The following is a 13018-nucleotide window of genomic DNA, read 5'->3' as shown; positions in this document are numbered from 1 at the left end:
AGTCACTGAGGTTTATACTGCAGTGGATACAGTTAAAGTTAGGAAACAGTTACTTTTCAAATGTCAATATTTACTCACAGTCAAGGCTCTACGTCCTTGGCAAATAATTAAACAGAGGAAGAACAATTTTAGACGTTGACCTAAAAATGCATGAGAAGTCTCATCAATCGGGTACTGTCAGAATCTGGGGTGGGTACCAGGGAGTTCAGTGTGCAATCCTCTCAGGTTTGCCGGATATTTGAATTTTTCACACGAAAATGGTGCAGGAAATGAGAACACATACAGTTTTTAAAAACAAAGCCTTCAGGGAGTTGAGAGGCCAAAAAAATGTTTTTGAAGAAACTTGCCCCAGCCAGGCACGGCCACTGTAGGCACGCAACGATTAGCCACCTACTGGATGCCTCCCAGTGCATCTTCCGAATCAGGCCTTTTAAGTGAGGCAGTGCAGGACTCCGGCCAACCATCCTTCCCGCTAAAACCCTGAGAATTTCTCAAAGCGTGTTCCTAGAACTCCTGAGGGTGGAATTCCTCCAGGGAGCTCCAGTCCTGCATCTCCAGCCTCAGTTAGAATTTTGGGGGGGTGGGCTAGGAGCCACTCACCCCCGAGGCCCATCATTTGAAATCTGCAGCTGTGACATTAGAAGCTCATGGCCTAATTCAACTCACATGCCCCTCACCGAGCCGCCCCCAGTGGACAGGGCAGAGGGCCTTGGCAAACCTCACAAGGAATTTTCAAACACCATCCAGGTCATGGGGACCAGTCCCACCCCCTCTCCGCACTGACATCTGGCAGCCAATCCTGGGGAGCCCTGTTCCTTACACAGCTCCCCAAACTCCTAGCAGCCCAGCAGGCTTTTAGGGGCTTGATCTCCCAGGAAGTGACACGTGCCACAGCTGGCCCATCTCTGGGCACACCCATCAAGAGTGACCAGGTCGCCAACCCTGAGCCCTGGGCAGGCTCTTGGCTCTGCCCAGTATTGGGCGTGGGCTCACCTTCATCCACCCCGTTAAGACTAGAAACCCCTTAAGTGGTGGGAAGGCTCATGACAGATGCACCTTGTCTCCCAAAGACCGACCTCAATATTACCACCAGAGCCAACAACGTTAACATTCATTAGCCCCTTCAAAACAACGCTTGAATCTGCTTCCAAAGGAAAAAAAAAGGCCTATCACATCCAGAAGTCTGATCAGAAAGTTTGGTCTTCGTTGGCGGACTGTAGCTCTTTTTCACGCCACAGTAACAAGGAGAATAATTTTCTAACTGGATGAACTTTCCCGCTGGGTGACGTGCATCCTAGCCGTGTGTGTTGCGGGCAATTAAGGGCTGGGCTCTCTCCCAGGCTGCCTGGCCTGCAATCCCAGCGGCCCACTCACTAGCTGTGGCCTAAGGCAAGTGGCTTCACTCCTCTGATCTGTAAAGTGGGAATCATCACCAATCACAGCTCTCTCAGGAGTTCTGTGGGACTCGAATGAAGTCATCTATAGCGACAGTGCGATGCACGCCTGGCAGGAGGAAAACACTCAGAAGGGAGAATATCAGCTGTTAGTGCTGCAGGCACCAGCAGGATTGTGATGACCGATGACCGGGTGGCTCTTTCCCCACTCCCAGAACGAGAACTAGACCACTTCTGCAGAGGTCCGGGCAACGCAGGCAACGAAAAGATCAGACAACCAGATCTCTCCCAGGTGTTCTGATATCCCCCACCCCACCTCCCCCAGACTGGGTTAGGGACCCTCTCTGTGCCCTACAGCTCCCGGTGGTCACCTCTATCACAGCCCCTGCCCCACGGTGCACTAACTGTCCAATCCCTTCTCTTCTCCCCGCTCGCCCAGAAGCTCCTGGGGCAGCCCCAGTGGCCAGCTCCTAGCGTGGCACGGAGCAGAATGACCTCAGATGATTATTTATTGAGCCCATTTTACGCAACAAGCAGAGAAAATCCGATGTGCCCTAGAACACTTCTGACCGACCGTCAGAGAACGGCAAGCCCTCACTTGGGTAGGCCAGGTTCAGCAGCCAGGTCACCAGGGTCACCAGCCCCGGGGGCTCCAGGATCTGAGCCCTTCACCCAGTCGGTCCAGGGTCTTTCAACAAGTGTCCAGGTGAAGGGCTGGGGGCTCCAAAGATGAAAAAGACCAGCCTCTGTTTGGAGGGCTTTCCTCCCCACCGCTCCACAAACTCCCCTCTCAGTCAAAGCAGAGGATTCAGTCAATTGGCCGGAGGTCACCTGGACAATGGAAGATCCTAAAAGTTTCCTTCCTCAGGCTCAGAACAACGTGAGGCTCTCGAGGAGCCTATAAATGTACTTTTCTGCCAGCTTTTCCAGCCACGCCACCCCTGCTGCACCCCTAGGGAGCCACTGGCAGATTCCAGATCCTACAGCCTCCGGCAAGGATGGGCCCTAAGTTTACAAAACTGGAGCTGGAATTCCAGGGAAGCAGGAGTTTAGGAGTCAGGGGTTGGATCCAACCCGGGATCTCACCCCCAGGATTCCTCCAGAGCAGGAGGCACTCTCAGCCCCCTGAGCTGCTCCCACACTGAGCCCCACTTTGGAAAAGCCCCCATGACTCCTCTGGGATGACAAGAACACCAGGACTCGATCGTTTAAGACTCTATTACATATTTGGAAATAAGATAAGGCAAAAAACTATTTTTCTAGGAAAATCAGTTTTTACTAGCGTTCTCCTGTATATTGGTCAACTCTTGGCATGTTTTTCTTAGTTTCAAGCTTTTTCTTCCATCTTTTTCCCCGTCACTGATGAATAATAAATGCAAGGCTCCTCGAAACTCCTTTATCTTCCTCCCACTGGCATTCTTCACATCTGACCGCGACCCTTCATGTCCGGGCTCCTCCTAGATAGGCCCCCCAGAGGCCTGGACCAGGTCACCTCTACATGGTGATGCCTAGACGTCACCTGGGTGGCTTGCACACAACCCCAAGTACTTGCCAAATAAATGAATGAATGAAAGCCTCTTGGAAACGCACCTGAATGTGAATAGGGCTTTCTAAAGCAATTGTCCTCGGGGACTGTAGGCAAAAAGATTCCCTCCCCTCCCCCAAAATGGGATCTAATTGGTTCAAAGCACCAAGTGCTGTCAACAGGGCCCACTGGGACCCGGCTTTAGAGGCAAAATCACCTTACTCAAAAAGGGCTCCTGTTGGTGCTTGAAGAATTACAGCTTCTTCCCCAGGGGCTCCAAGAAGCACCCCACTTTCCACCCAATTCTTCCTTCTTGGAAAACCACGAATTCCTCAGCATCATAATGGAACTGGCTTCCTTTAGCACATGCTCCCCAAGAGTTTCACATCCAGCCACTGCTAAGACAGCCTAATTCCTATTAAGACAAGGGTCCCCCTCAGGCCTCCTTAAAGATACTGTGACTTCCTGGGCAAGAATCCACAGCTACCAATGATTATCCCCCAGCCCCGACCCCGAGGGCGGCCACATCGACTTCCCCCTTAACCACCGCTCAACCCCGACTGGGCACAAAGCTCCAGACAGACGCAGCCTTGCTATCGGCCGCCAGTGGGTTGAAAACTCGCTATCCAAGCGCAGCCGCCTCCGGGGGCTGTTCTGGACATCCCCAGACCCCCAGGGCGCCAGGGTCGCGCTGGCGCGGAGGAGGTCGCCGCTAATCATTACTTAATTAACAGCCCAGCACTCGGATCAAGGCTGATCCAGGGTCGCGCGGCCCCTCCCTGTGGCCGGGTCAGCCAAGTCGAGGGGCATGTCCCAGGGAGAGACCAAACTGCCATCCCCCAAGAGAGGACTTCCCAAATTACCTCTCTGCTTCTTGGAGCTTAATTTAATTAGTGGATTGACCTCATTAATTCGAACGAGTTTCAAACAAAAAGAGGTCAATGAACTAACCCATTTACTACCTCGAATTTCCACGTGGAAACCACTTTATTTTCGGATGGCCTCTGAGGACTCCCAGGACTGTGCCCACAGCTGCCGGCCCCGAGGTCCCCAAGTACCGCGGCCTGAGCTCCCACCTGAGCGGCCCAAGTGCCTTCTCAGATCCGGCTGCCCAGGGTCGCTTTAAAAGCTCCGCCACGAAAGCCCACTGTCACGAGCACCGGCCTCGCCCCCTCTGGACGCCCCCAGCCCCACGGAAACATTAACCACGACGGCGCGCCCGCCCTCCCATCCCGCGCTGAGTGTCCGCGCCCAGACCGGCCGGGAGGTCGGCACGCCGCGGGCCCGCACCTTCCGAACCCGGGCGGCGAGGTCCACCCCAGCCCCTTCACCCTCGGAATCCGGGTGGCAAGCTTCCCTACGCCCCCTGCACCCTCCGCACCTGGGCGGCGAGGTCCACCTCGGCCCCCTCACTCTCCGAATCCGGGTGGCGAGCTCCCCCGCCCCCTTGCACCCTCCGAACCCGGGAGGCGAGGTCCACCCCGACCCCCGCACCCTCCGAACCCGGGCGGCGAGGCCCTCCGCGGCGGTCGCACCTGTTCGCGCAATCCAGCAGCCCCAGCTCAGGTGGCGAGTCCGCGGTCGCTGTCTCCAGGCGCTCCCCGCGCCCGGCGCCCGGGGCGCCCTGCGGAGGCGCATGGGCCGCGGGCTGCGCGGGCGGAGCTGCCCAGCCTCCGGAAGGAGGGATGCCCGGGCGAAAGTTGCCAGGGAAACTTGAGCAACTCGAGCGCGCCGGTGCCAGCCTTCTGCATAATTCACCGGCAGCGGCGCCGGGGCACGGGGGCCGCTCACCGGCACCAGCCGAATCCCATACCCCGGCTGGGGCGCGCGGCGGGCAGAGGCCGAGCACCTGGCGGGGGCTCTGCGCGACCCGGGGGCCCGACCCGCGACCCCCGGGCCTGCAGCCGGTGCGCGCGCCGCAGCCTCCCGGAGCCCGCTGCTCCAGCCGCGCGCACAGGGATGGGCGCTCTGGGCGCTAGTGTGGGGCCGGGTGACCGCAGCAGGGTCTCTGGGGACCCTGCGACCACGGCTCGGGTCCTTGCCCCCTGCGCGCCCCCTGGCGGCCCTGCACCGACTCCTCGGCCGGGCATGCGGGCCCAAGTGCCGGAGCCCGCGGGCAGCGACCTAGGGCAAAGAGACCCCGGGCGGGGGTGGAGGTAGGTCCGTCTGCGTTGCTCCAGAGCGAGGCGCAGGGCGCGTTAAGAATGAAGGGGTTTGTGCGCGAGGAGGACAAAGGGGGTGCTCCTGCGCTCTGCGCCCAGGCCGCTTCCAAAGCCTTTTAAACCGGCCGCTACTCCGAAGGAAGCCGGGGGGGCGGGGGGGGGGTTGTCTCTACAGAGAAGCGACCCCCCGGGACGCGCGAAATCCTCTCCCCAACCCCCCAGTCACAGCCTCTATGTGTCCAGGATCCAGTAGTTGGTGCGATCCAGACGCACCCAAAATGCAGCTGGTGAGCAGGGTCGGGCGCCCTGGGGCCCCCTACTGTCCTTCCCAGCCCGCGCGGGGTGCCCTAGCCACCCCCGCCCCGCTCCCCCGGCCGCCGCCTTACCTGGCTCGGGCAGCCCCTCGGCGAGTCGGGGCGGGTCGGTGCTCCCCGGGGAGGGCCGGCGTCCGCGCGCACCTGGCTCGGCCACGGGGACCCGAGCGGCGCCGCGCCCAGCCCGGCCGGAGCGCGGGAGCCGCCGCCGCCGCCGCCGCCGCTCAGGTGTCCGGGGGGGTCGGGGGAGGGGGCGCCGCGGCCCCGCCCAGCGCTGCTGCCCGGGGCCAGGGGCTCCTCTAGGGGCGGCGCGACTGTCCCTCCCCTCGACCGGGCGCGGGCGGTTGGGACTGGTGAGGGTGGGGGAGGGGTCCTCTCGCCGCCAAAGGGCGCGCGCAGCCCAGGCCCCGCGTGCGCGACCGGCCCCGGATCCCTGCCCCCGCGGAGGTCGCTCGACCCCGCCCCACCTGCCCCGGGCCCGCTCCGGCCCGCGGCGGCGACTCGCGCGCGCGTGCGGGGTCTGTTGTGGCAACCCCGAGGACGGCGGGCGCCCAGGGCCGCCTCCGCCGCCGCCCCGCCCCGGGCTGCGTGGCCCCCCGCCCCCTTCCCGGCGAAACCCAGCGGACCAGAAAGTCCCTTAGTTTTGTAAAGCCCGTTCACTCTGCGCGGTTATCCCAATGCAGTGGCTCCAACCCCGGAGTGTTTCATGTTAATAGGGTTCGGAAATACACAGGCAGACTGAACATCAGAACGTTTGCAGAGCGAATAAAACTTAGCGCCTGGGTGACAGGCCGCCATCTGCCTCCCAGGCCACCTTTCACCTGGGTGCCTTCCGTCCAGGGCTCGAAGAACAGCGTCTCGGCCAACTGCCCTCCCAGCCAGGAAAAGTGGGGGGAGGGAGATGAAAGTCAACCGCTCAGATGAATCGAAGAGGCGCAAAGGCACCCTCCGGAGACGCCCGGGATCCTACTATTTATTATCCAGGGCTCCGGGGTCACTAGGTTTGCCAACACCTAAAGGGGCTTGTCCTGAGCCCCTGGCCCCCAGCTCTGAGCTGTGACACGATTGATTTACTCCCCCCAACCTGATGCATGAGCAATCGGCTAATAACTTTTCTCGAGACCCTAATAATTCACTGGTAATTCCTCCCAGGACAAGCTGTGTGTCTCTGAGTAAGCTAGGGAGGTTTCTGTGTCCTGGGTTTTCCAACATTCTGGAAGGGGAGAGCATTTCTTGCCACCAAGATCTGCAGTCTGGGGGTGGGGGTGGGGGTGGGGGTAGGGGTGGGGGGGGCGCGTGGACAAACAGCAGCGTCCAGGCTGTGACATAGAACAACAGGCTTCCAGTATAGCAGCCTTCCATTATACAAAACCCCCATCTGTGTCACCCCAGGAAGAGAAAATATACATATATATTTTATATAATATTTTATACGTAATTTTAATGCATATTTTATAAACATATTTCTTAAATTAATCTTGCAGGTCATGCCTGAGAGATTTGCAAGGGGCGGTGACTTCAACATACCAAAGGCAAAGTTAAATATTTGCTCTAGATACTTTTCTTCCTGCTTGCATAATTGTCCCACATATCAAAGAAGTCTTGAAAAGCACTTAGGTTAAAAAGAAAAAAAAAAAAAAACGTTGTATTGGGGGCCTGAATATTTCAGGACACACGTGGCATAAATACTGTAACTCCTTGAGGGCAGCTGCCGCATGCAAACTTCTTTCTCTCTTCTGCTTCCTTAACCATGAGACCTAATAAAATATTTGCTGAATGAATAAAGGAGGCAATCCATCAGATAGGAATAAATAGGAAGAATGAAGTCCTGGCAGGATCTTGCAGGCATAATTTCTTTGACATGGAACCAGGGAATCCTGGGGTGGGGGTGGGGGTTCCAGCAGAATGTTCTGACATTCTTTGGGTTTGTCAGTGTCAAATCCAAGATGTGGCTTACAGGGAGTTGGGGGGTGGAGGGAGGGCTTTACCTTCCTGTAACTGACATCAGCCCCCCCACCACCCCAAATAAAGAATGTCATCTCGACTAAAGTGGTGTGTTTGCCCTACAAGCCTAACTCGAAGATAAGTGCAGGATACCACCCTCCTCCAACCAGATTCCCACCCCCCAAATGCCCCTTCCCAGATTTCTAGATCCACCCTGTGGATAGCAAAGGAGGCAGCTGGCCAGAATTCAGCCGTGGACCTGTTTCTGCTGTCCCCACAGAGGGCTCGAGCGCCAAAGCCATTCTGCTGCCTTCAAGAAATACTTCCCTAGGGACCCAGGCCTCCAACAGCCTGTCCACCCAAGTGGACGCCCCTCGGCCACCCCCTCCAGTCCCTCTCATCTGTTTGTCGCCGACAACAGCGCTCTGTGAGAGCCCCAGCTTTTGGCATTTTAAGGACGGTGTCCTGCTCGCGTCCCAGTTTCTCCGTGTTGGGTTAGAGATATCCAGTTCAGCCTTGTAGGGATCAGGCAACATCCTTCAAGTCTCAAAAACCTTCCGTGAAAAGGCTCGGTATCTGAAACCACAGCAGCGGCGTCTTCCCTCACCCCCTAATGCCCTGAGGAGGGATTTCAGGGTGGGGGCACACCTTCACCCCCGACATCGGGTCCCTGCTGGTGGTTTGGGCCTTCCAGTGTCACCGAGGCATGCTCATTTGAAGCAGGACTTCTTTCAGTTGTCTTATTTCTGGTGGACCCAGAGCCGTACCTGTCACCCAGCACCTTGTTAGTTTAGTTTCAGTTTAGGAAAAGGGAAATAATCCTTTTTGCTTCTTGATTTCAGAAACCCCTGTTTTTGTTTCTGTCAGCTGCCTTTTCCTTCATCCCCCTAACATGTCGGGTGATGTTTGAATGAGCTTGCAGAAAGATGTAACGTTTTCCATCTGATGAGCTTTTCTTTTTTTCCTGTGAAACCTGAAACATCCAGCCACCAGTTACAATATTTGTGGGTTGCCCCCTGAGCACAGAGCATCCCAGGACTTCCCAGAAAGAGTAACTATTCCACAGAGAACCAGAAACTGGGACATGGTACCATTAAGAGATGAGAAACATAACCAACTTCTCTGTCCTGGGAAAAACCTTATAAATATTTTGTGGCTTCGATTAAGCCAGATGCTCGTTGCATTCAGCAGCAGTCCTTGCCTTCAGAAGCTCCAGGTTTGGGACCTTGGAGGCCAGTCCTTCTTCAGAGAAGGGTTCTCAGGCTGCCCAAGCGGGAGTGACCTAACCCAGTCCTTCAGCTTACAGGGGGGAAACTGAGGTGCAGGAAGGGATGGAACGTGCCCAAGGACATGAGGTCAGAGCCAGGTAAAGGCAGGTGTGCACAGGTCAAGCCAGATAAAGGCAGGTTGACAGAGATGAAGCCAGGTAAAGGCAGATGCACACAGGTCAAGCCAGGTAAAGGTAAGTGTGCACAGGTCAAGCCAGATAAAGGTAGGTGTGTATAGGTGAAGCCAGGTAAAGGCAGGTGTGCACTGGTCCAACCAGGTAAAGGCAAGTGTGCACGGGTCAAGCCAGATTAAGGCAGGTGCTCCAGCCAGCAAGTTTGCCCAATTCTCTCGTCCCTGCTAGATCCCCTATTCTTTTGCAATTTTTTTCCACGTGTTTTCCACTATAGCAAGAGTTCTCTTATATTCCCCCACATGTCAAATATTGGACAATTCACTCATTTCTCCATAATTTCATAACAAGTTCTAGCTCAGTCACATAACCTGATACTATAGATATTCCCAGATCTTACAAATCCCTCAGCTCCTCTGCAGATGTGCCTTCCCTGTCGCCCCTCTGTATCTTAACAAGGAGTTTTATTACTCTCCATTAATATTCCGTGAATTTCTTTTCCGTGGATTCGTTTTGGAAAGCCTCCTGGGACTTATGTCTGAACATGAGAGGCGGGAGAGTGGAGGGAGCGTTTGCTCCTGCTGGACTCTGAGATGATAAGAGGAGCTGGTCAGAAGTGTTTCCCGCTGGACAGAAGGATGGAGGGGCAGCGAGCAGGACAGAGGGGCTGCAGGCTCTTCCCTTGATGCCGGTCTCCAGACAAGCGTGTCTTCTGCTTGCTCTTCAGAGACTTCTCCCAGGCCTTCTGCTCTATGCAAGAGCAGCCTGAAGAATGGAGGAGTTAATGCCCCAGGGGCAACACTCAGTGCTCGTGGAAACAGAGCTGGGAGGTTGTGGGGGAGACGCTCAGCCTCCACTCAGCAGGCAATTAGTCCTGATGAGAAGAGTTCCCTGGCTTCTAAGAAGTGCCCTTGGCGCCTCCCTTGCTTACAGCAGAGATGTTGACAAAACACCTTTATTTTGGGGTTTTCACCTCTGTGTCTCTCTTTTCCTGCTCCCTCACTCTTGCCTCCAGGGGTCCACTCTCAAGTACAGTACCCTGCATCCTAGCACTTGTTTCAGGCAAAGCTTTCCGGGGAAATGCAAAATCAAGTAAACGTTGTCTTGTGATTCTGCACAATGTCAATGAAGATGAAGCCCTGAATGGGGACAGATTGTCCTGGAGATGACGTGAACTGAGGCCGGAGTGAAGTCGTGATACGAAGGAAGAAGGTTAGCTGATGTGAAACATCACCAGCAACTTGATGCTATTATTGGAAAATGAACCATATCAGAAGATCCCATTATAACCAACTCAGAGACTCTTGGGGCTTATTTGGCAAGCAAACAAATAAGCAAAACCTTTAAAATTATCAACAGACAGAATTCTTCAGGGCTTTGAAAAAACAACCCACCGTGACTCAGTGAGGTTTATTCCAAGAATGCTAGAATGTTTCAATGTTAGCAAATCTGTTAGGAGATATGTTTGACCAAATGAAACTTCCTTAGTAAAAAAAAGGGATTGTTTGAAAATATTTTAATAGTATTCAGCTTTAAATATCAAATCAAAGCCAGCATTAGGTTTACTGTGAAACACTAAATCACCGTCATTCAGTTCAGGAACAGGGTGTGGGAGCCTGCTAACATTGTAATACTTAATATCTCTCTGGATGTGCTGGCCAATGCAATCAAATAAGAAAATTCAATAAGAAATGTAAGTTTTCGAAAAGAGGAGGCAAAATTACCATTTGGGGAGGTTCTGTGATTTTCTAGATGAAAAATCAAAAGAAATACACTAAGACCTCATGAAAGAGTTTAGTAAGGGAATTATACAAAACCAATAGCTTTTCTATTTATGAACAATAACCAGTTGGAAATATAAAAGAAAACAGTGACTTTCCTGGTATCAACAGAACAAAAGGAAAAAAGTGCCAAGACAAATATAATGAAAACTTTGCTAAACTTAGAGGGGGAAAAAAACAACTCTATTCTATTGAGAGAAAGAAAAATGCAGAATAAAGACAGCACAGTTTTAGGGGTGTGGTTAAGAATGGGGATTGCCTGCTTTCAAATCCCAGCTCCACCACTTACTAACTTGGTGAACTTCCCATCCTCTCTCTTCCTCAATTTCCATGCCTGTAAAATGGGAATAGAAGCCGAGCAGTGTTGCTGAGAGGGTTAAATGGGTGAACCTATATAATCTCCCAGAAGCACACCTTGCAACCCATAAGCACAGCTTACTTTCACGAGTACTGTTGCCTTTGTTGTTCTCAGACAGAGACTTGCAGTACTCTTGAGATGCAATTCTCCCACAAAAGATAAAATTCAATGCAATCCCAAATAAAATCAGGACAGGGTTTTTTTCAAACTTGGCATACAGTTTATCAAAAGGAATAAACATGCAAAAAAGTAGTAAAGATATATCTAGAATATATAAAAGACCAAAAATAAACAAACCAATAAAAGGATGAACAAAAATGGCCTAGAAGCATATGAAAAGGTGCCCAATTTTATTAGTCAACTGAGACATGCAAAATAAACCCACAATGAGATCACACCTGATTGGCTAAAATGAAAAAATCAGATGATACCAAGTGCCAGAGACGACGTGGGGCCATCAGCACACTCATACACCGGGAGTGTAAATTGAGAGAACCACTTTGGAAAAGTGCTCGGCAGTATCTGCTATGACCCACCACTCTATTCTGAGGTGCACACTCAAGAGGAATGAGTGTACATGTGCCCCAAAAGATGTGTGCAAGAATGCTCACAGCACTCAACAGTGATAGGAATGAATAAATCGTGCCGGGTTCATGCAATGGAAAAACCATCAGCAATAAAAATGAATGAACTCTTGCTGCAGACAAAGGCATGAACTAACCTCACAATTACCATGTTAGGTAAAAGAAGCACATACTGTATAGTTCCACTTATATAAGGTTGAAACACAGGCAAAAATTATCTGTGGTTGGAAGTTCGGACCTGGAGGGAGCACGAGGGAAACTTCTGGGTGCTGGGAACATCCTGTTTCTTGACCTGAGTACTGCTTACATAGGTGTGTTTACTTTGGGAAAATTCATTGAGCAGTACACTTGTCATTTATGCATTTTCTATAGATATAGTCTTTTTTTGTGTGTGTGTGAGGAAGATCAGCCCTGAGCTAACATCCATGCTAATCCACCTCTTTTTGCTGAGAAAGACCAGCTCTGAGATAACATCTGTTGCCAATCCTCCTCCCTTTTTTTTTTCCCCAAAGCCCCAGTAGATAGTTGTATGTCATAGTTGCACATCCTTCTAGTTGCCGTATGTGGGACGCGGCCTCAGCATGGCCGGAGAAGCAGTGCCTCAGTGTGCGCCCGGGATCCAAAACCCGGCCACCAATAGCGGAGTGCGCGCACCCAACCCCCAAGCCACGGGGCCGGCCCCATATAGATATAGTCTTATACATGATCTTCAATAAATATAGACTTTAGAATAGTGAGGAAAACCTTCAGAAAGAAGACAAGTGAGGGAGACTTGAAATTAAATATACCCGATAATTACAGGTGTGTAATGGGCATGGAAACAGACAAATAGAGCAATCGACCAATACAGAAATAAAACGAACCTAACAATGGCCTGCATATGGACTCTAACCACAATGACCTTCTTTCGAGTCTTTAACTTGAAAGCTTTCTTTCCTCCATATTTTGCATTCCAGCCACGCCTCTTTGAGTAGCTGTTATTCATCGTTTACATCAAAGCTAAACTAGGATCTGTGCGCCAGAGCTGTGTGCTTCCAGAGGGTCTTGGGCCTCCCCCCGGTGACTAAATTGCAGCGTTCTCCCTGCTCACCTGGATCTGCAGCTGTTACGGGGAACCTGTGGTATGTACTGGATGTGCTTTTAGTGAATGAAGGAAGGGAGGGAGGGATCCTGGGAGGGAATTTAGTCCATCATAAATATGCTTTTTAAAATGTATAAAAAAGAGAAGGACTATTCAATAAACGGTATCATAACACCGGCTTAGCAATTTTTGAAAAATATAGCTAAATCTCTAACCTGCTCCTCATTGCAAAATAATTACGTATGGATTAAAGATTTAACCATTAAATGCAAAATGATAAAACATTAGAGAAAAGCTACAGATGATTATCCTTACACTCTCGGGGTGGGAAAGGCTGGAAGGCCTTTCTAAACATCTCAGATGTTCTAAAGGACAAGTTGAAGTTTGACCACATGGGAATTAGGACCTCTTAAGTGACAACAACCAAAAAAATGAAATCAAGCAAAATGAAGGGGTGAGAGGCCAGAGAACATATT

General features: G+C 52.4%; 1 protein-coding gene across 1 annotated transcript in view; it reads right to left on the bottom strand.

The window, feature by feature from the left end:
* SHANK2 (SH3 and multiple ankyrin repeat domains 2) overlaps window positions 1-5597 on the bottom strand; it is a 576539-nt gene extending 570942 nt beyond the window's left edge. The window contains exon 1 of the mRNA XM_087422499.1: window positions 5468-5597. The gene's annotated coding sequence lies outside the window, so the exon portion shown is untranslated. The remainder of the gene's footprint in view (window positions 1-5467) is intronic.
* Window positions 5598-13018: the final 7421 nt, after the last annotated feature.

This window comes from Ceratotherium simum, chromosome 34 (genome assembly GCF_057802395.1).
Source record: "Ceratotherium simum simum isolate JZ-2026a chromosome 34, ASM5780239v1, whole genome shotgun sequence".
In the NCBI taxonomy this organism is placed as follows: domain Eukaryota; kingdom Metazoa; phylum Chordata; class Mammalia; order Perissodactyla; family Rhinocerotidae; genus Ceratotherium; species Ceratotherium simum.
Note: the sequence above shows the minus strand (reverse complement) of the source record. Positions and strands in the feature narration are given on the sequence as shown.